This window comes from Acinonyx jubatus, chromosome C2, assembly GCF_027475565.1.
Source record: "Acinonyx jubatus isolate Ajub_Pintada_27869175 chromosome C2, VMU_Ajub_asm_v1.0, whole genome shotgun sequence".
Taxonomy (NCBI): domain Eukaryota; kingdom Metazoa; phylum Chordata; class Mammalia; order Carnivora; family Felidae; genus Acinonyx; species Acinonyx jubatus.
In genome coordinates, this window is record NC_069384.1 from 52,979,451 (window position 1) to 53,001,249 (window position 21,799).

Consider the following 21,799-nt stretch of genomic DNA (forward strand, 5'->3'; position numbering starts at 1 on the left):
TGTTTGTTGCGTGCATGAATGAATAAACAAATGAATGGGCATTTTTGAATGCTCCAAAACAAGACTGAAAATCATTTGCTTAAAGAATTATAAAAATAAAAGACTATTATATTCAAAAGCCATAGACAGGGAACTAATGAAAGTACTATACAAAAAAGTTCCAAACCCACATATTAACCTGCCAACAAGTTTGTTAATCTTGATTTGCACTGACAACACTGTTATTGCATAATCGATATTTATTAGGCTAACTGGCTGACTGCTTCAACAAATACTCCCAAAAGTGTCACTGTCTTCATAAAATAGAATTTTCTTTCTTGCTTATGTAAGGTGTGGAATTTGGGGCAAAGAGCTCCACACGATGAAGTCATTCAAGGACCCTCATCTTTTTAATCTATTGGTTCTTCTACCCTCATCACCTCAAAGCTGTGGGCTGAATTCCCTACATTCAGCCAACAGATGATGGAAGGGAAAAAGCATATGACCAGTGGTGTGGAGAGTTTTGTGGTCCAGGCATGGAGATGAGCACATCATCTCTGCCCACATTACACTGGCCAGACTCAGTACTTGACTTTAAGTCTGAAGAGCTAAAAAGTTTCATTTTGATAAAATAGATTATTTATACACATTATTTATATATTATTTAATAGGCACTACCAATTTTTTAAATGTTTATTTTTTTGAGAGAGAAAGAAACGACAAACAGGGGAGGGGCAGAGAGAGAGGGAGAAAGAGAATCTCAAACACGGGGCTCACTCAATCTTACAAACCCTGAGATCATGACCTGAGCTGAAATCAAGAGAACGATACTTAACTGACTGAGCTACCCAGGCACCCCCAGCCACTACCAATTTTTAAGCAAAGAAATGACCAAGATGCAAATGGGAAGTTACACTGGCCCTGATAAATAGAAGAAACTAGAAACAGGAAAAACTAGAGACAGGAGACCAGTCATATGAGCAGATGATAATAAGGCCCAGAGTGAAACAGTAGAGAAAGAATGATAAGAAAATGATAAATATGAGGATATATTGACTGATCTGTTGAGTGAGCAGAAAAGAACCAGGTGACAGTCTTGGGTTTTATATATTTACAAGAGCACATATATGTAAATGTGGGTGGTCTTTTAGTTAACTGACAAATGTTTTGTTTTATTCATTTTTATGCACAGGGATTAGAAAAATAAAGATTTAAATGTGAAGAAAAGTGAATAGAGTACAGTGTCTGTGGGAAGTCAAAGGAAAGCTAATGTGGAAATAAGGAAAACATATAGATGAAGGGAATGTTTTGGGATTCTGTATATCACAGTGAGGGTTTTGAAGTGAATGTGTGACAGCAAAATTAAGTGTCAAAAGAGGAAAAATCACACCCAAAACATTTCCCTATATTTGTTATGCTATTTGCCACAGCTGTCAAACATTCAGATGCCAATAAAATGCTTGAATAAATAATCCCATTTTGGCTGCGGCAACTGGTTTACAGTATGCATTCTGGAGGTTCCTGTAAAGATGTTATTTTTAGTGCTTGGAAGAGAAAAACTGTACCTGGGGAGGCTAACTGGTAACCAATTAATCAGACAATTGTTCTAATGGAAATGAGCTTTAATCACATTGTTAGATGCATTATAGCAATTAACTAATGCCCAAGTTTAAAAGATGCGATGTCAAATTCTTTACTTAGACAAAGAAGAATGTCATTAATCCCTGGAAAAACAAATATATACTTTTTAAAGACTTCCTGCAGCCTTCTGCAGTTTGTGAGAGACATGGCCACAGCAGCAGGACTGAGTACACAGAGATCCTGTTAGAGGTGATAACAACCAGAGCAAGGAACTGAATGTGAAAGGACAATTCTGTCTCTTCACACAGTTCAGCCCTCCTCTTGAGTCATACCTGGGATGAACTTCCAGAGAATTCCAGAATGTTCTCCCTGTAGTGAACCAATCAAGGTAAAATGAAAGAGACTTTCCTTTGAGCCTTTACACATCTTTTTTTTTTCTTTTTTACACAAGAAACAAATTCACATATACCTCTCAGTTGTTCAGTATAAAATTCGTAGAGATACTTTCAGGCATCGATGTTATCTGTAGGCAACTGGAACATTTTTAATATAATTGTTATTAATTTTTCAACAGCTATGCAGTAATCAACATGTGCAAGTACTCTATCAAAATGAATTCCTGTTATCATACATATTCATAAAGCAGAACTGAAATGTTTAAGCACACACATTAAATATAGTTCCAAAAAGAGTAACAGATTTGGAGTGCAAAATGGAGCAGAAGAGTCCCTGAGTAGGAATATGTCCTTGCTAGCAAAGGATAGAGCACCAAAGAAATTCTGAGCTACCACGAATGAAGCATTCACCACTTAATCCTTTCACAACCAAATGAGGTAGTAACATTGTTCTAAGTTTACAAATGAGGAAATTGAAGCACAGGGTGATAGAGTAATTTACCATAGTCACACGGTTTGGAATTGGCAGAGTAAATGCAGTGCTAGACTAGATGCATTCTGACCACCTCACTGTGTCTTCGTGCAAGAACACAAAGAGTATTCCACCAACAGAAGCTACATGTGTGCTTTTGGTGGTGGGTGGCAGGGTGTGGGTAGGAAAACGAGCATAAGAGATGAAGCAGACGTGATAAGTAGAGGTCAGGTCTGAGGGAATTTGAATTAACAGAAATTACAAAACTTGCTAATGATTCCTATGAAAACAGTGATAGTCATAAGGCTCTGACTCTGTATGATACATGCAAAACAGTAACGGATAAATCTGAGTTAGGGCCTTACCAACTGCATCAGTTTTCTGTCCTTTGAAAAATAAACACACTCAATAGCCCTCCTTTGACAGATACTGCGAAATAAGAAAGATAGTGGTAATTAACATCAGTCATCCTTCCTAAATTGATGCTGAGGTATGCGAGAATTCTATCTAAACTTTGTTTTCAGCAGTTTCTGCCAAGTATTATCCTCACATTTCTGATTTCAGTTTCCTCAGTAAAATTCTCTGTTACATTCTCAAGACCTATGAGGATACGGACTGTTTTGTGTTTCTACATGACCCATTAGATCATATTTTCCTTTGATAAACAAAACACATCTCATACCCATATATAGTCATATTTCTATTTTTTTTTAACGTTTATTTATTTTTGAGACAGAGAGAGACAGAGCATGAACAGGGGAGGGTCAGAGAGAGAGGGAGACACAGAATCTGAAACAGGCTCCAGGCTCTGAGCAGTCAGCACAGAGCCCGTCAGGGGGCTTGAACTCACGGACCGTGAGATCATGACCTGAGCCGAAGTTGGCTGCTTAACCGACTGAGCCACCCAGGCGCCCCAATATAGAGTCATATTTCTTTAGCACTGTTGTTCATGATAAAGTGGCTCAGGCGCATTATAAGTTTTAACAAAGTAATTTTTACTTCAGAGAGTAGGTAATTGAGAGTTGTAATATACATGCATTTAGTATTCCAAAAATTTTATAAATGCACATGATGCACACACTTTCTTACAGTGGATAGGTAGATGATGGTGATGGTGATGATGATGATGATGATGATAGGTAGGTAGGTAGGTAGATAGATGACCAAAAGTGCCCTAGACTGGATTCCCCAGGATGCAGATCCTGATATGGATATGATCATGAAGGATGATTATCAGGAAATACATTTATGATCAAGACCTATGGAAGGGAGTGGAAGGAAACAGTACCAGGCAGGGGGAGAAGGAAGACCTGGGAAGCAGATCCACTGAAAGCTCCAGGTGGCCACATACCCCAGGACCGGGATGGCTATTGAGAGCTGTCCCAAGATGACCTAAAAGACCTCCATCAATCCACGTTTGAGTAGTTATCAAATACAAGCTGCACAAGCTGCCTCTGGAAGGAGGTAAGACCATGGGCAAGTCAGGTTTCTAAAGCTGAGGCACTCCAACTAATGGGCTAAGGGCCTTCTTTTAGTAGCACTCTCAGCTCCTGCATGAATATAAATATTTTATCCTAAAGGGAGATCTGTGTGGCATATCACAGTATTCACCAGAGAAAGGTATAGCAAATGTATAAAATATAAATAAGAAAAAACAGATATAAGTAACATATATTAAATAGGTACATATTATATAATAAATATGTACACATATATATTAAATATATGTATGTGTATACTGAAACCATGCATGATGACCAAAGTTTCAGTATTTTATCTTCCTTAGAAATTATCCAAAATCCAAACATTATCAATTGAAAACAAGATTCAGTATAAACTGAAAATTTTTAAATTAACTAAAAGTCAGAGTTCTGTGATACGGTAGCATAGGAAGAGTTTGAACTCAACTACTCCCACAGACACACTACTTATATAGCTACAAATGGATCACTTCTCTCTGAAAAAAATTTGAGAACTGGTTGAACTGCTCTCTACAAAAAAAGGATAGAAAGATCACATCAGGCAGGATGGGAGAGGCAGATACACAGTCTCATCAAAAACCCCATCCTGGGGTCTCTGGGTGGCACATTCAGTTAAGCGTATGACTTCAGCCCAAGTCATGATCTCGCAGTCTGTGGGTTGGAGCCTTGCGTTGGGCTCTGAGCTGGCAGCCTGGAGCCTAGAGGCTGCTTTGGATTCTGTGTCTCCCTCCCTCTCTCTCTACCCCTTTCCTGCTTGCACTCTGTCTCTCTCTCTTAAAAATAAATAAACATTTAAAAAAAAATCTTTAGGGCTGTAACCCCACAACAGAGAGGGATCTCACCAGCCTGGCACTTTTCCCACAGGAAGGGGTGGTGCCCTGCCCAACCTTTGGGATCTGGCCAGAGAGATAAGCCCTCAAAACATCTGGCTTAGAAAACCAATGGGGCTGACATCCAAGGGAACCAACGTGCTACAGGAAATGGAGTTTCCCTTTTTAAAGGGCTCATGGGTGGTCTCACTTGCTCCAAGACCCAGTGAAAAAACAGCAATTTGAAAAGTGCCTAGACAGTATGGAAAGGAGATTAATTTGCTAATCTAACAGCATCTGCTAGAGGGACAGGGGACAGATGAAACTCTCCCCAAAGATGGAGGTACAGGTGGTTGCCATTTTTGCACTCTCTACCTACCCTGACTACCTTGCTAAGACAGTAGGGGTTAGTAGTCATAACACTATCCTGCTGCCTTGCTGAAGTCAGAGAGCATGAATGCCTGAAGCACTATCCTACTCCCTGGATGGGGCTGGCAAGTGTGAGTGGTCAGGGCATTCTCCCACTCCCAGGCTAAAGCCAGTGCACGCTCATGGATAAGACACTCTTTCACTGCATTCCGGAAGCCCACCAGCATGCATAATTAAGAAACAGTAAAACCTTGGATTGCGAGTAAGTAACTGGTTCTGCGAGTGTTCCTCAAGATGAACAAACATCTCTAATAAATTTTAACTTGATAAACGATCGATGTCTTGCAATACAAGTAGTACATGATGCTAAAGGTCACATAATCACAACTGAGCCAAAGGTTCCTCTCTCTCTCTCTCTCTCTCTCTCTCTCTCTCTCTGGGATTGTGGGTGACTGTCTCCCATGCTCGGATGCTCAGTCTCAGGTCGTGGTGTTGGGCAGAAGTAAGTGATTTTTCAGAACATTGGAAGGTGCCCACAACAGGCACGAGTGTATTTTTTGTCCTTTCAAAGCACCTATGGACAGTCCTTTGCTTTTCCATACAAGAGTGTGCTTAGGAATGCTTTGCCTCATTCTAGGTCAGAATGCCTGCAGATATAGACCCTTTCCTCTGCTGCCTTATTGCCAGTTACATTAAATACAGTGTATGTCAAGAGTTTATTAATACTGTTCTGTAGTCAGCATCTGTGTGAGCATATACAATGTCCCCTGATGTGGAAAAAGATTCCTTTGAGCCAACAGATAGCAGTGATTCAGCTAATGAAAGTGAAAGTCCTTCTACATAATAACCCCCCTCTCTCTTATCTCCCTCACACAAGACACAAAGGTTTTCAAAGGTAAGTACAAATTAATTTGTTTATTTTTCTTTTGTATTTTGTATTTTGTATTTTGTTTTGTATTTTCTTCATTATTTTGTATTATATTACAGTATTGTAACCATTTTTATATGAACATTTTGGGGTTGTAGAATAAATCATCTGAGTTTCCATTATTTCTTAAGGGAAGTTCACTTGATCTACAAGTGCTTTGGATTACAAGCATATTTCCAGAAGGAATTATGCTCACAAACCAAGGTTTTACTGTCTTTCCCACTGCCTTTCTGGAGTTGGTGAATGTGCCCCATCCCCTACACCCTCCAGTTGCCTAACTAAAGCCAGTCTGTGTGCACAATCGACACAGGGGTGCCCTTTGATCATCTGACACTAGATGCCAAGGAGTCTGGTGTTCTGATCTCCGTGGGAATGTAACAATAGGTAAGACAGTTCTTGGTAGGCCAGCACCCCACCCCCTCCCGGGGGCACTGCAGGAAGGGCAGACTGAAACACAGCTTCTGTCTTTCTATGAAAAAGGCCTGTTTACTTAGCCTGGATCATCAGCCTTGGGTCAGACTTCAGAGTTCTCACACATTTTAGCAGCTAACGACATGCTTCCAGGGAATGTAAACAGGGAGACATCATCCTTGTGTAATACCTTGACCTCACTCTGACTCAACAAAACTTCCCAGAAAGTTTACAAACTCATCGGAGCCCCTATTTTTTGCAACTATCATCTAAGGGACACCTCCAAAACTGCTGGTCCAGAGGCCAGCGAGGATTATGATTATAGATGTATATATTTGCATACTTTAAAAGCTGCTGCCTGAGGGTCTGACTTCCAATCAGCCTTAAATGAGGTACTAAATGAGATTCCTCCCCTTGGAACACTGACAGGCCTTGGTACCCCCTCAACCATGGGGAATTATCAAGAATAAATCAGACTGTTTAGACAATCACAAAAACTCAAGAGACTACAAGGAGCCCTAGCTCCTTTCCATCTCAAGATTGAAAATTCATCACCTACACAAAGCCACTCCTTTAAGACTCAGAGAGATGACTGCTTGGCCTAAAGCATAGAAACAAAGAGTCAAGTAAAAGGAGGAAACAGAGAAACAGGCTCTAAATGAAAGAACAAGATAAAACCTCAGAAAAAGACCTTCATGATAGAGAGATAAGTAATCTACCTGATAAAGAATTCAAGGTACTTGTCATAAAGATGCTTACTGAACTTGAGAGAAGAATGAATGAACATAAGGAGAACTTCAACAAAGAGACAGTGTAAGAAACTACCAAAGAGAAGTAACAGAGCTGAAGAATATAATAACTGAATTGAAAAATACACTGCCTGGGGCCTCAATAAAATTTCACTTTCACTGACTGGAGCAGTTTAAAAAAAATCTAACCTTATACCTAAAGGAACTAGAAAAAGAAAAACTAAGCCCAAAGTTATTAGAAGGAAGAAAATAATAAAGACAAGAGTAGAAATAAATGAAATAGTACTAAAAAACAATATAAAGTATCAATGAAACTAAGAGCTGGTTCTTTGAAAAGATAAACAAAATTGACAGTCTTTAGCCAGACTTACCAAAAAGAGAACAGCTCAAATACATGAAATAAAAAATGAAAGACAAGTTATAACTGATACCACAGAAATACAAAACTACAAAGAATCCTAAGAGACAACTATTAATAATTATAAACCAACAACCAAGAAGAAGTGGATAATTCCCAGAAATTTACAATCTTCCAAGACTGACTTATGAAGAAATAGAAAATCTGAAAAGACCAATTACTAGTAAGGAAATTTAATGCATCATCAAAAACCTCTCAATAACAAAATTTCACTGGTCAATTCTACCAAACATTCAAATATTTAATACTTATCCTTCTCAAAGTCTTCTAAAATACTAAAGACCTGTTTTTGAGACCTGCAATACCCTGGTATCAACACCAGACAAGGACACCACACACACACACACACACACACACACACACACACACACACATACACACACACACACACACACACACACACACACAGGCCAGTATCCCTAATGGACTAGGTGCAAAAATCTTCAACAAAATATTAGCACACTAAATTCAACAATACATTAAAGAAATCGTACACCATGATTAAGTGCTATTTATTTCAGGGATATAATAATAAGTCAACGTTCTCAAAAGTCCTAGTTGGAGCAATTAGGCAAGAAAAAATAAAGTAAAAGGCATCCAAACTGAAAAGGAAGAAGTAAAACTGTCACTGTTTGCAGACGATGTGGTTTTATATACAGAAAACCCTAAAGATGCCACCAAAAAAATTGTTTTAATAATTAAAACTATATACTAACAATGAACTCTCAGAAAGAGAAATTAACAATCCCATTTACGATTGCATCAAAAAGAATAAAATACCTAGAAATAAATTTAACCAAGGGGGGTGAAATACCTGTACACTAAAAACTATAAGACATTGATGAAATAAATTGAATAAGATAAATAAATGAAAAGATATTCTGTGCTCATGGAATGGAGGAATTAATATTGTTAACATGTGCATATCCAAAGCAATCTACAGATTCAATGCAGTCCCTATCAATATTCCAATGGAATTTTTCACAGAACTAGAACAAATAATTCTAAAATTTTTTGGAACCATAAAAGATCTCAAATAGCCAAAACAGTCTTGAAAACAAAGAATAAAGTCACAGGTATCACACTCCCTGATTTCGTACTATACTACAAAGCTATGGAATCTAAAAAGTATAATACTGGCATAAACACACACACACACACATAATTGGAACAAAATGAAGAGCCCAGAAATAAACGCACACATATATGGTCAATTAAGTTACAACAAAGGAAGCAAGAACATACAATGAGGGAAAGGACAGTCTTTTCAATAAACAGTAGTGGGCAACCTGGACAGCTACATCCAAGAATGGAACTGGACCACTGTCTTACACCATATAGAAAAATTATCTCAAAATGGGTTAAAGACATGAAAGACCTGAAACCATAAAACTCCTAGAAGACAATACAGATGGTAAGCATCTTGACATCAGTGTTGGTGATTTTATTTATTTTTGGATCATACTGCAAAGGCAAGGGAAACAAAAGCAAAAATAAACGAGTGTGGTACTACATCAAACTAAAAAGCTTCTTCACACTCAAGAAAACCATCAACAAAACAAAAAGGCAAGAAGACACAGGTGTTGGCAAGGATATGAAGAAAAAGGAACCCCCACACTCTGCTGGTGGGAATGTAAATTGGTGCAACTATGATGATCTTCAAAAATTATGAAATATAACTGTCTTATGACTCAGCAAGTACACTACAGAGTTATCTATCTGAAGAAAATAAAAATCATCATTTTGCACCCCGATGTTCATTGCAGCATTATGTACAATAGCCAAGATATGGAAACAACCTAAGTGTCCACCCATAAATGAATGGATAAAGAAAATGTAGTACACATATATAAAGGAATACAACTGAGCCATATAAATGATTGAAATCTTGCCACCTTGACAACATGGAGGGACTTTGAGGATATTATGCTATGTGAAATAAGCCAGAGAAAGACAAATACCACATGATCTCACTTAAACATCTAAAAAACAAAATCTAAAAAACAAAAGGGACCTAGACTCAGACACAGAGAACAGATTGGTGGTTGCCAGAGAGAGGGGGGTTGAAAGAAGTGGCAAAAGGGGTTTAAAAAGAAGAACAAGTACAAACTGCCAGTAATAAAATCAATAACTCATGGGAATGTAATGTATAGCATGGGGAATATAGACAGTATTACATTGACTTTGTATGGTGACAGATGGTAACTAGACTTACTGTGGTGATCATTTCACAATGTATATAAATGTCAAATCACTATGTTGTACAACTGAAACTGATATAATATTGTACGGCAATTATTCATCAATTACAATAAATAAATAAATAAATTTAAGCATCCTAAAAATTATATTTCAGCTGTCTCATGAAGATAATTACTGACATAAAAATTATCAAAATTATTATTTAATAGAACACATTTAAAATTTTTTTTAATTTTCTGAGAATGATGTTATTTATCTGAAATGTGAACCAGAAGATTAGAAAGCATGTAAGAAGTATATTAAAAGTTAGGAATTTTAAATAAAATTCATACCAATAAGATCCAAGAAAAGACATATAGCTGTGTTTAAATCTAAATTGTCAAACTAGTTTGAATTGTCCAAGAATTAGCTTTAATTACAGAGGCTGGGATTCTGATGTTTTTCAAGTGCATTTAAGTTGGCGTGTTCTGCGAAAAGTGGATTTGTTTTTTGGTGTGTTTTTTTTTTTTTTTTTTAGGATGCCATATCTGAAGTATTAGATATTTAGTCTCTTTATTTTCTAGGAATTTTTACATTCCCTTATGTTAGACTTATGCAAACCTAATTAGCTTCCCAAAGCCAATCAAAACGCAACTTATTTTAAGAGATTTTATATCTAATTTATTTATTTCTCCAGAGGTAAGAAAATATTTCAAACACAAAATGAGGGTAATAGGTTTTTGTAATGATGAACACGTAGACGCACAGCTTATAGCTTTAGTCATGGACTAAAACACAGAGAACAAAAACTCACAAATCTTAAGAGAGCTTAACCTTTGCAGTAGAAAGTTGTACTCTTGAATAAACAAGGAAGCCAGCAAATAAAATGTTATCTCTTACCCAAAAGAATAGGTGTCTACCTGAAGGATCATCAAATATGCCATAAAAGAAACTCATAAACATTGCTGAAAAATTAAGAATAACTTCTGAGTCATATGGGAACCAGAGCCAGACACAAAAACAAATGCACAGAATCAGGGGGAAAGAAAAACAAAGAGTAAGTGAAGGTCAAGTTTTGTTGTCACTTGGGATTTGTTTCAGGAGCAAAGAAAAGATGTTTATTCTCAGGTCACACAGTTTGGACTCTGAAAAGTGCATTTATTTCAATACCTTCGTGAAAACCCCAAAGCAGTCAAAATACAATTTTCAAAATTAAAAAAAAAAAAAAACACTAAAGCGAGAAAGAATTTATGGGGCACTTGAGTGACTCAGTCAATTGACCATCCAACTTCAGTTCAGGTCACAATCTCACAGCTCCTGAGTTCGAGCTCCACATCAGGATTGCTGTTGTCAGACTGTAGGGCAGAACTCGCTTCAGATCCTCTGTCCTCCTCTCTCTACCCCTCCTCCGCTCTCTCAAAAATAAATAAACATTAAAAAAATAAAATAAAAACTGAAAAAAAGAACTTGTGAAAAGATTTAACTTATTGATGAAGGAACCGAGAGGATTGTAAGTCTGACTCACTATAGGCATACTCCGACATATTGTGGATTCCTTTCCAGACCACCACAATAAAGCAAATACCATAATAAAGTGACTCAAATGAATTTTTTGGTTCCCTAGTGTATATAAACGTTATGTTTACACTATACTGTAGTGCATTAAGTGTGCCATAGCATTATGTCTAAACAAAAATCAATGTATATACCTTAATTAAAAAACACTTCATTGCTAAAAAATGCTAATCATCATCTGAGCTTTGAATGAACCATAATCACTGATCACAGGTAACCATAACAAATAGAGTCATAAGAAAAAGAGTCTGAAATGTGAAAACTACCAAAATGTGACATGGAGACTTCTGAAGTGAGTAAATGCTGCTAGAAAAAATGGTGCAGACAGACCTGTTTGACTCATGGTTGCCACAAAACTTCAATCTATAAAAACACAGTATCTGAGAAGTACAATAAAGCACAACAAAACAAGGTATGCCTGTATTACTCTTTGTAAAATATTTTAAATGATGCCTAAACCCAGATATCGTCCCAAAAGGGAGCATTCTGGCTTTGCAAGTTTCAACCTCACAGCAGCTTGTTCTCCTGTGGCCATCTCAGCAAAAGCTCCACTGGCTCAGAGATTCATCACATTCTACTGTCTGGATGCTACTCTATCTCCTGAGGTAGCCTCTATCCACACTGGGCTGCCCTTCTGGCTTATGCAAACTATCTCCTGACATACCTACCACCATTTTTGTTAGTATTTTAATTACGAATTTTTATTTTAATTAACTCTATTTTTCTCAAAATGCACATTCTTCTATTTTGCAGAATATGTAAACTTCCAGGAATGTATAAAAATACGTTATGGCAGAAACACTTAATTAGAAACAAAATGGCTAAACTCAGCCTCTGATGGGCTAAGATAAAAATTTATTCAAATCTTATTCAAAAGTTGCTCTTGGAAGAACCAAGATGCCATGTGTCTCTTTTACCTGGTTGGTGACTATGTTGATGAAAAACCACCCATGCATAATGACTTCTCTTCCCTCCATCAGTCTTATTCTGACAAATCAGAGCAACACTTTGGTAACTACAAAGAACAAATATTGAAGCAAGGAGTATTTTCAGACTTTTCCTCTGTTTGTTGCTTCAGAAATTATACCCCAGTAAATAATAAAACACTCTACAACTTATTCTAAAAAATTTTTCTGACTTAAAGTTTCTGATACGGCATGATATGGCTGTCTGTACCAATGAATTTTCACCCTTAAATCAAGAAAAACTGCACAACAATAATTACTTAATTAAGATTTGCATAATTATGATTACTAAATTCTACGAAAACTGTTGTAGTAACAGTATAAAAACTTATCGAAGGTGAATTAAGTTCTGTTTCCGTTCTGCTTTAATTTATTTTAATCCAAAAGGGCAATAAACAGGATATGTCTAGTTGATGATTTAATTAACTGCAGTATATTAAGAAGTTAGAAATTGTTATGATGCAGAAAACCTCAATGCCCTTCAGGCCTGGGAGCTTCATTTCTTATTCCCTAAATGGGTTAGGATTTCCACCATTTTCAAAAGTAAGTATATATCCCAAATTGAGATCAACACATAACAAAACAATGATTCAGAAGGGTTTGTTGAATAAACGAGAAAGGGAAGAACAGGGAAAGATCACTTTTAGTAAAAGAAGATCACTTTTAGTAAAAGGAGAAAGCATTATTTTAATGTCTTTGAAAGTCATACTGGAAAAGCAGCAATGCAAAGTTGAAACTCCATTTACTTCTGAAATGGACAGAAGCACTTGAGGGCATAAGAAATAGGATCAGAGAAGGTATGAGATAGATTTTATTCAAGGTCTTTGATTTATGTGGTTTGAAAACATTGCCAAGACTATTCTTGAAGAGAAGGATAAGAGAAAAAGGATGTTCAAATTTTCCATGTGTTTCACAGAGCAAAATCAAGGTATCCAACACAACTGGAAAAGGGGGAAAACCCAGAGAAATATGAAGCTAGAGTGGCCCAATTATAATGATAAAAATCTGAAACCATTTTCTTGTTCCTTTTCTATGATCTTAGGTTAAAGAATGCGTTAGTGTCATAGGTGCCAAATATGTGATCACATAATCACTCATGTTTGACAACAGCAATAGACAGTCTGAGAAACTGTCAGCATCCACATCTACCCTCTCTTGGTGGAATCCTCAATCCTTCTCAATTATTTCTGGTCACAATTAAATATCTAACTCTTCAATCATCCATCTTTTACATCTCTTAATTTACTAGTTAATTCTCTTTTAAGAGACAAAGAGGCATAACTCTTCATTTCCTTACATTTTACGAATCTTTGACCTCTATCTGCTGATGCATTCAGTTAAAAAAACACCACCAACATTTCCTATTAAATTCAAAAGAAATGCATTTACTTTCTTTAGAACCATCAATGTTTAACATTTCATGAGGATGATGGGTTCACACAATTTTACAAAGCTGTCATCCGTGACATTTTAAAGGAGATTTGTCCTGAGCATTTCAATCTATGAAAAAACCTTGATATTTAACTAAAATATCATCAAATGGGGCCTGCTTTCATGTTTTTAATGTCCAAGATATCTCTAAACCTTTGTTTTCGATTTACGATCCCTCCAGACAAGTAATTCTTTTTTTTCTCCCTTCCAACACTCATTTACATGTACGATAATCACAGACCCAGGTATTCTAGATTATGAAGTTGAGCTGTAGGTAGACTCAGGGTTATATGCACTTGCTAACATGGACTGACATTAACTTCATTGTTTTCTCACAGCTGTTAAAAACAAGCATGTGAGAACTAATGTCCTAGATTAATATCACTGGAATCTAGCAAATGCTTACTGCCTCTCACAGAGAAACCCCATCCCCATTTCTTCTCCCCGTGATATTCTGAATCAGAATATGTCAGAAAATGCAATACCCACTGAAATAGGCAATTGTCATCTTCACTGATTCCCCAAGCAGAAACCTCTTTTGCAGATGAGTAAACTGATTTTTAGAAATTTAAATTACTTGCGGGGTGCCTGGGTGGCTCAGTCAGTTGAGTGTCTGACTTTGGCTCAGATCATGATCTCACAGTTTGTGAATTCGAGCCCCATGTAGGGCTCTGTGCTGACAGCTCAGAGCCTGGAGTCTGCTTCAGATTCTGTGTCACCTTCTCTCTCTCCGCCCCACCCGTGCCCATACTCTGTCTCTCTCTCCCTCAAAAATAAAAGTAAACATTAAAAAAATTTTTTAAAAGATATGTAGATTACTTGCCCAAGATTGGTAATATAAGTTATTTTCCTCTATACCACTCAGTTGGCTTTTATTCTTTCTTTTATTTTACAGACGCTGGATATCCTGGATTTCTTTGTATAGCTCCTTCTTACTTTTACCTACAGTTACTTCATATTATACTTGACTTTCTCAAATCCAAATTCTGGCTTGAGTATTTATAAATCAAATTTTAAAACTGAATAATTTTCATCTACTGTGAAGTAGTATTACTAAGAACACTTAACATATATGAAGTTTTTTTTTAAATGACTACATAATACAAGATTTAGTATTTTTTAATATTAAATTTAGTGTCAAATTGGCTTCCATACAGCACCCAGTGCTCATCCCAACAGGTGCCCTCCTCAATGCCCATCACCCATCCTTCCCTCCCTCCCAACCCCCATCAACCCTCAGTTTATTCTCAGTTTTTAAGAGTCTCTTATGGTTTGGCTCCCTCCCTCTCTAACTTTTTTTTTTCCTTCCCCTCCCCCATGGTCTTCTGTTAAGTTTCTCAGGATCCACATAAGAGTGAAAACATGGTATATGTCTTTCTCTGTATGACTTATTTCACTTAGCATAACACCCATGTTGCTACAAAACGCCATATTTCATTCTTTCTCATTGCCAAGTAGTATTCCATTGTGTATATAAACCACAATTTCTTTATCCATTCATCAGCTGATGGACATTTAGGCTCTTTCCATAATTTGGCTATTGTTGAAAGTGCTGCTATAAACATTGGGATACAAGTGCCCCTATGCATCAGCACTCCTGTATCCCTTGGGTAAATTCCTAACAGTGCTCTTGCTGGGTCATAGGCTAGATCTATTTTTAATTTTTTCAGGAACCTCCACACTGTTTTCCAGAGTGGCTGCACCAGTTTGCATTCCCACCAACAGTGCAAGAGGGTTCCCGTTAAATTATGTGACAAAAGGCCAGTAACTCACACCATTTTTTTGTCTTCTGTTTACTTTCAATGGTTTTCTTGTTCAGGGATGAAGTTCTGAGTGTTTACTTTGGCTCCCTTCCCTAAGACTACCTCTTGTTTGTCAGGACTTCCGCCTTTCTTTCTTGCCTCAAGGAAACAATCTTACTCTGTGACAAAGTAGAAAAATAAATCTGTAATTAGAGAAAACACGTGAATAAATCATCTGCAAAATAGTTAGAGTTTTAGAAATGATTACTGTTTTTGAACAGTTTTTCTATTGGAGCATATTTCTTATAGTTTCTTGTTTTGAGTTAGGAAGGATTTAATATCTTCTCATCCAATTCAAAGGAAATGGGGCACCAAAAAACACAGATGTTCAGATCTTAGCAGTTTAACATACAGACTATTTTCAGAGAATTTAAAACTCTTGTATTTAGCTCATAAAACTTAAAAGTCCAATTTAAGATGTGATTAAGACTTACAGAAGGATACTTTTGAAGTGAAGAATCAAAATTTCAGTGTAAACCTTTGCAATTGCTGTCATTAAAAACTCTATGGTATTTTGTTTTAATTGGCCTAATTTTATGGTCCTTGGTCAAGATTAAGTTCAGCAAGTGTTTCATCCCCAGTTTACAGGTAGTCACAATGACAGAGTCAGCAATTCAAATTGATGCTTGTCAATTCTGAAAACAATGTGAGATTTTGTTTACTTAACCAATTTTATTATAGGAAAGATTCTTGATAAAGGCAATAATCATTTAAAATGATCAATATTAAATAATATCAAAAATATCCATCAATGATATGTTTCAATTAATACTTTAAGAGATATACAATATATACTTTATCTAAGAGATTCAAACATGTCATTGATGGATATTAAAGATTATCCTGATTCTTTTTCTCTCTTCCTCTCTTGTTAAGGAAACATGAGATCTTCCACCTGTAGGGTATTTCTATTTTTCAAATGAAATAAAATTTACAATCCATCACATCCAGTTAATATTCATAAAATATTATAATTTATTTCTTCTTTCATCAGGTAATTAATTAATACTCAAAATAAATTCTATGCCTGTCCTCACAGGTTTACAGCCTAGGGCTGATGGGCAATTACAAAAGGGCATGAGGGTAATTTGAAACACAGTGCATAGAGTGGTATAGGAGTTTTTAAGAAGGTACATTTACACATTTAACCTGAACTGTTGACCAGAAAAGGCTTCCTGGAGTTGGAAATCTGAAAAATAAATAGCAGTTAGCCAGGTGACAAGAGAAACAAAAATCTTCTAGCTAGAAGAAATAGCATAAACAGCATATATGAGGGTCAGGAGGAGAGATAGACAATAGAGATGGAGAGACAGAGAGAAAGATTAGAGCATCTCAGAATGTAAAAAAAAAGAAAAATGAGAGATAAGACTAGAGAGGAAGCCAGTGGCCTCAATACACAGGAGATTTCACACAAAGTTGAGTCAATGATTTTGTCTTTATTCTAATAGCAATGAAGTCATTGGAGGATTTTATATAGGAATGTGATGGGCTAGATCTGTGGTTTACAAATGAGGGCTAGAGCTGCTTGGGTGACTATCAGCCTGGGAGAATTACTTAAAAAGGAAACAAGCCTGTATGTAAGACCATTTAGGAGCCGGTTGCCAAAATCTAAGAAAAAGACAAAGTTGGTTCGACTGGGGAGCGGTTGTGCATACGGAGAGATATTTATAGAGATTTAATGTGATTTGTAGATTCAGTGATTTGGGGAATTGAGGAAGGTTGAAAGAATCAAGGAAAACTCCTCTTGACTTCAGCAAAGGGTACATGGAGGTGGCATTAACTGAATGGTGCAAAATGGTGTACCTTAGATGGTTTAAAAATGATTTCAGTTTGGGATATTCTATATTTGAGATGTGTTTGGGTCATTTGTGTGAAAATTCAGTAGCAGAGTCAGAAGTATGAGTGAGGTCTTTAAGATTCACATTGAGAATGAGTTCAGTTGCCCAGGAGGAGAAAAGGGGTGAGAAAAGAACCTGAGAAGCCCCAGTAATTAAGGAAAGAGTAGAAAATAAAAAACTGAAAAGGAAATTGAGAAGAAAAGGCCATATACTTAAGAAATATAAAGTGGAGTGGTATACTATTGTGGAATTCAAGGAAAGTTGATGCCATATTTGTTAGGCAAAATAATGGCCCTGGAAAACGTCCAGGTACTAATCCTCAGAAACAGTTAATATGTCTTACAAGGCCAAGTGACTTTGCAAGTGTGATTAAGGATCTCGAGATGGGGGAATTTTCCTTTATTGTTTATCTGGGTAAAGTCAAGGCAATTACATGTCCTTACAAGACGGAAGCAGAAAGGTCAGCATCAGAGGAAGAGATGTGAAGATAGAGACAGAGGTGATAGAAAAAGATTAGCCAAGGAATACCAATGACCTCTAGAAGCTGGAAAATGCCAGGAAATGGATTCTCCTCTAGAGAAAAGAACTTAGCTTTATCAATCTATTTCAGACTTTTAACCTCAAGGACTGTAGCACAATAAGTTTATGTTGTTTTAAGCCACTAATTCTGTGGTATTTTGTTGTATTACAGCAGCAAAGAGAAAACAATAAATGAACTATGTAAGAACTGATTTAGCTGGTTTAGAATTCATTGATGAATTTTATTTTAGTTTTAAATTTTTGTTGTTGTTATCTAGTCATTTTTGAAGAGAGAGAGAGAGAGCAACCAGGGGAGGGGCAGAGAGAGAGAGAGTCCCAAGCAGGCTCCACACTGTCAACGCAGAGCCCGGTGCGGGGCTCCAACCCACAAACTGTGACATCATGACGTGAGCCAAAACCAATAGTCAGGTGCTTAACCAACTAAGCCACCCAGGTGCCCCCACTGATGAATTTGAAAGAGAGGTGTTCTTTAGAGAAAGAGTTGTGAGAGCACAGTGTTTTGAGTGATTAAAAAGAATAAATGACTTTTTGGGATCTTCTTTCATTATGACTCTGCCCTTCATCAAGGGCTTCATCAAGCCCCAGTCTGGGATATATGAGGTAAAAACAAAATACAAGGAAGTCACCACTGTGTTGTTTCTTGGGTCTTAAGATTTCTAGTTGGTCTGCCTTCCTTTTTCCACCTTTTGAGTCTTCTTATGCCTATTTTATATGTAATATCCAGGATTTTTTACTGTATTTAGCAGAAGGAATGGGGAAATACCCAAGATTGATTTTTTTATATGTATATTTTTTCTTTCTTGTTTATCTGTTTTTCCAAATTTTGCACTGGACAGGAATTAGTTGTGTTTCAAATGAACGTTTTGGTTTGTTTGTTTTTTTTTATAAATATAAGGCCTAGACTGGCACTTTACATGTCAAATAGCAATCAACATACTAAGTAAAATTTATTTTGCATAACATTTAAAAATCTGAAGCAAAAATGGATAAATATAATAAATGTCCTCAATCTCATATAATATTTACCTTACCAATGGTACAACCTTTTAAATGACATTTTCTAAAACGTATTCTATACAAAATGATTTTCAAAATACTTAACATCCAGTATGGAACAGGCAGAAACCATTAACAGTGACATCCCAGCAGTCAGAAAGGAATCTGGCTGGCACAACATAGGGCAAATCAGCCTGACTTCTATCAGGAAGCTGATAAAAACCCTATAAAAAAAGTGTCCATGGACAACCACCTTTGGTAAAGAACACTTATTATTTAGGAATTCTTGACAGAAAAAAAAAATAATCCTTAACTTCACTAAGTCTAGTGAAGTTTTTATTTTATCATGAAATTATTTTCTTGTGAAAACGTTTTTTTCTTCTTTGGTACCATACATTCATAGCCTGTAGAATACATTTTGCAAATGCTCTCACACGTGCTTTTATGCTAAACTATTATTCTGCCAAGCCATTTCTTATCCATATCCTTTCCTACCAGTTGATAGTTATTGCCACTCAAATAGAATTTATTCTGTAAAATGACTAGTTCTGTATCCTAGTGTGTTTAAGAAAAGTGACACATCTAAAATTAAATCATATGAGATATTAACACTTCCCTGGACCTACGGATACATTCATTTGCTAGATGCATATCAGCAATAAACAAAAGCAACATATTAGAAAAAGGTGAAAGGGAGAGCTAAAATCACAAATCGATTTCTGCAGTCATTTTCATCAATTGACAGGAGATCATTGTTGAGAATTCTTCAGCTGGACCTTGACTCCGACGGAAACTCCAAAATGTAACCGGTGATAACAGCCCCATATCACAAGTGAATAATTGAAATTGAAGATCTGTCTGTCAGGTTCTTTGTATTTTTATGGAATGAGGTTGAATAAAAATTAGATAGCACGTTGATCTAATTCTTCCTTCATATTTGAAGTAATGTTTTGTCTTTAGAAAGAAGATATATTTGGGGCGCCTGGGTGGCTCAGCATCGGTTAAGCGTCAGACTTCAGCTCAGGTCATGATCTCATGGTTCCTGAGTTCGAGCCCCGTGTCAGGCTCTGTGCTGACAGCTCAGAGCCTGCAGCCTGCTTCAGATTCTGTGTGTGTCTCTCTCTCTGCCCCTCCTCTGCTCCTGTTCTGTCTCTGTCTCTCCCTCAAAAATAAATAAACATTAAAAAGAAATCTGTTAGAAAGAATGAAAGAGAAAGAAAGAAAGAAAGAAAGAAAGAAAGAAAGAAAGAAAGAAAGAAAGAAAGAAAGAACAGTTCAGAAATTTCTCACTCCCTTGGCTACTGGAGCTGAGACAGGATCCTACTTTGGCCTGACACTAAAATCTGTGCTGTTTTCACTACAGCATATTGCAACATTTAGAGAGCTCATGAAAGAAAGTTATCCAAATATGTATAATAAGATAACTCAAGGGGTAATTACATTGAAAAAGTTAAATATCTGCAACTTAAAAAAAAAGTAATATGCAATTTAATCTTATTACTGAACACAGCGAGTACAGCCAATAGATTCTCATTTTCAAAGCAGTTTTATTTTATATCATAAAAATAAGCATTAAAATATTGTTATAAAATGTGTTATTTATATATGTCCCAGAATATATATGTTTAACTCAATTTTAAGTGAATCCAAGTGTTTTCATAGAAATTAAGAAAATATTTCAGTGAACAGAGAAGGGAAGAGAAACATCAAATGGGGAGAAGTCCTAAAGCTGCAGACCTTCTTGCTGTGAGTCCAGAAGCAGACAGAAGTGACCAGGGAATGAAAGTGACCAACTAAGAGGGGAAACCTGAGCTAGGTTTATTGCTTAGAACCTGAAAGGTGGCTAAAAACTGCTACAGACAACTGATTGCAGGCATAGCTTCCATAAAGCTACCAACTTCAGAAGGCAGGCTACAGCTTTGAAATCTCATTCTAAGCCAAGCAACTCTTTGGACAACCTACATGGTCTGTGAAACTCTAAAAGCCCTGAAAGAAAAAAAAAAACAACAAAAAAAACCCCTCTTAATTGCTAATATAAGACCCCTTTCCGGAAGAGGACCCAAGAGTCATGTAGTAGCAGCCATAATACTTCTAACCAATAAAGAAAAGAGCAAAGAGAGAAAAACAATATCTCATTGAAGACAGGGTGCAAAATAAAGCTCTAAAGTATATGAAGATAAATAATACTACAAACAGCCTAACAACAACAAAAAACATTCATGATGCAATATGAGCAGGTAAAAATAAAAATAAATAAATAAACATTCTAAATACAGTAATTGAAATTAAAACTTAATAAGTCATATATAATATTCTTGAATTATTAAGTTATTAAATTTGAAGAGATTTATAGAACATTCATTATGAACATGGGGCAGGGGGTTAAAGATATTAGGAAGGAAGGAAAGAAAGGATGGAGGGAGGTAGGGAAGGAGGAAAAAAGAGACTTCAAGTCAAAATGACATCGAGTTACCCAGCTGGAATTTTTAAAGTTATTATAGCAATGGCATAATAAAATAAAAATTTTACCAGAAATAAAAGATTATCACTTACCAAGGAATAATAATTGCATTAGCAGAATTCTCATCAACAAAAAATAAATACTAGACAATACTGACATAACATCTTCAAAGAGCTGCAGGCATTCTATACTCGTTCAACCATCACATAAGAGTGTGAGGGTTCTACACCTGGCAGTGTAGGAGGCTGAATTCTCTGAGAGATGCTGGTACAAAAATTCAACTATGTAATGGATAACATAGTTCTCAGTGCATTCAGTGCTTCCAGGAAGTGGGAGAAATCTGTTATTCCTTCCACAGAAGGAACAAACTATGAGTTGAATGTGAGAGAAGTGAGAGGTAAGTAAGCAAGTGGAAAAA

The 21,799-nt window shown here is 36.4% G+C and overlaps 1 long non-coding RNA gene across 4 annotated transcripts in view; it reads right to left on the minus strand.

Annotated features, from left to right (window-relative positions):
* Positions 1 to 21,799, minus strand: part of LOC128315167 (uncharacterized) — a 291,330-nt gene that overhangs the window by 50,608 nt on the left and 218,923 nt on the right. The gene's annotated exons all lie outside the window — the stretch shown is intronic.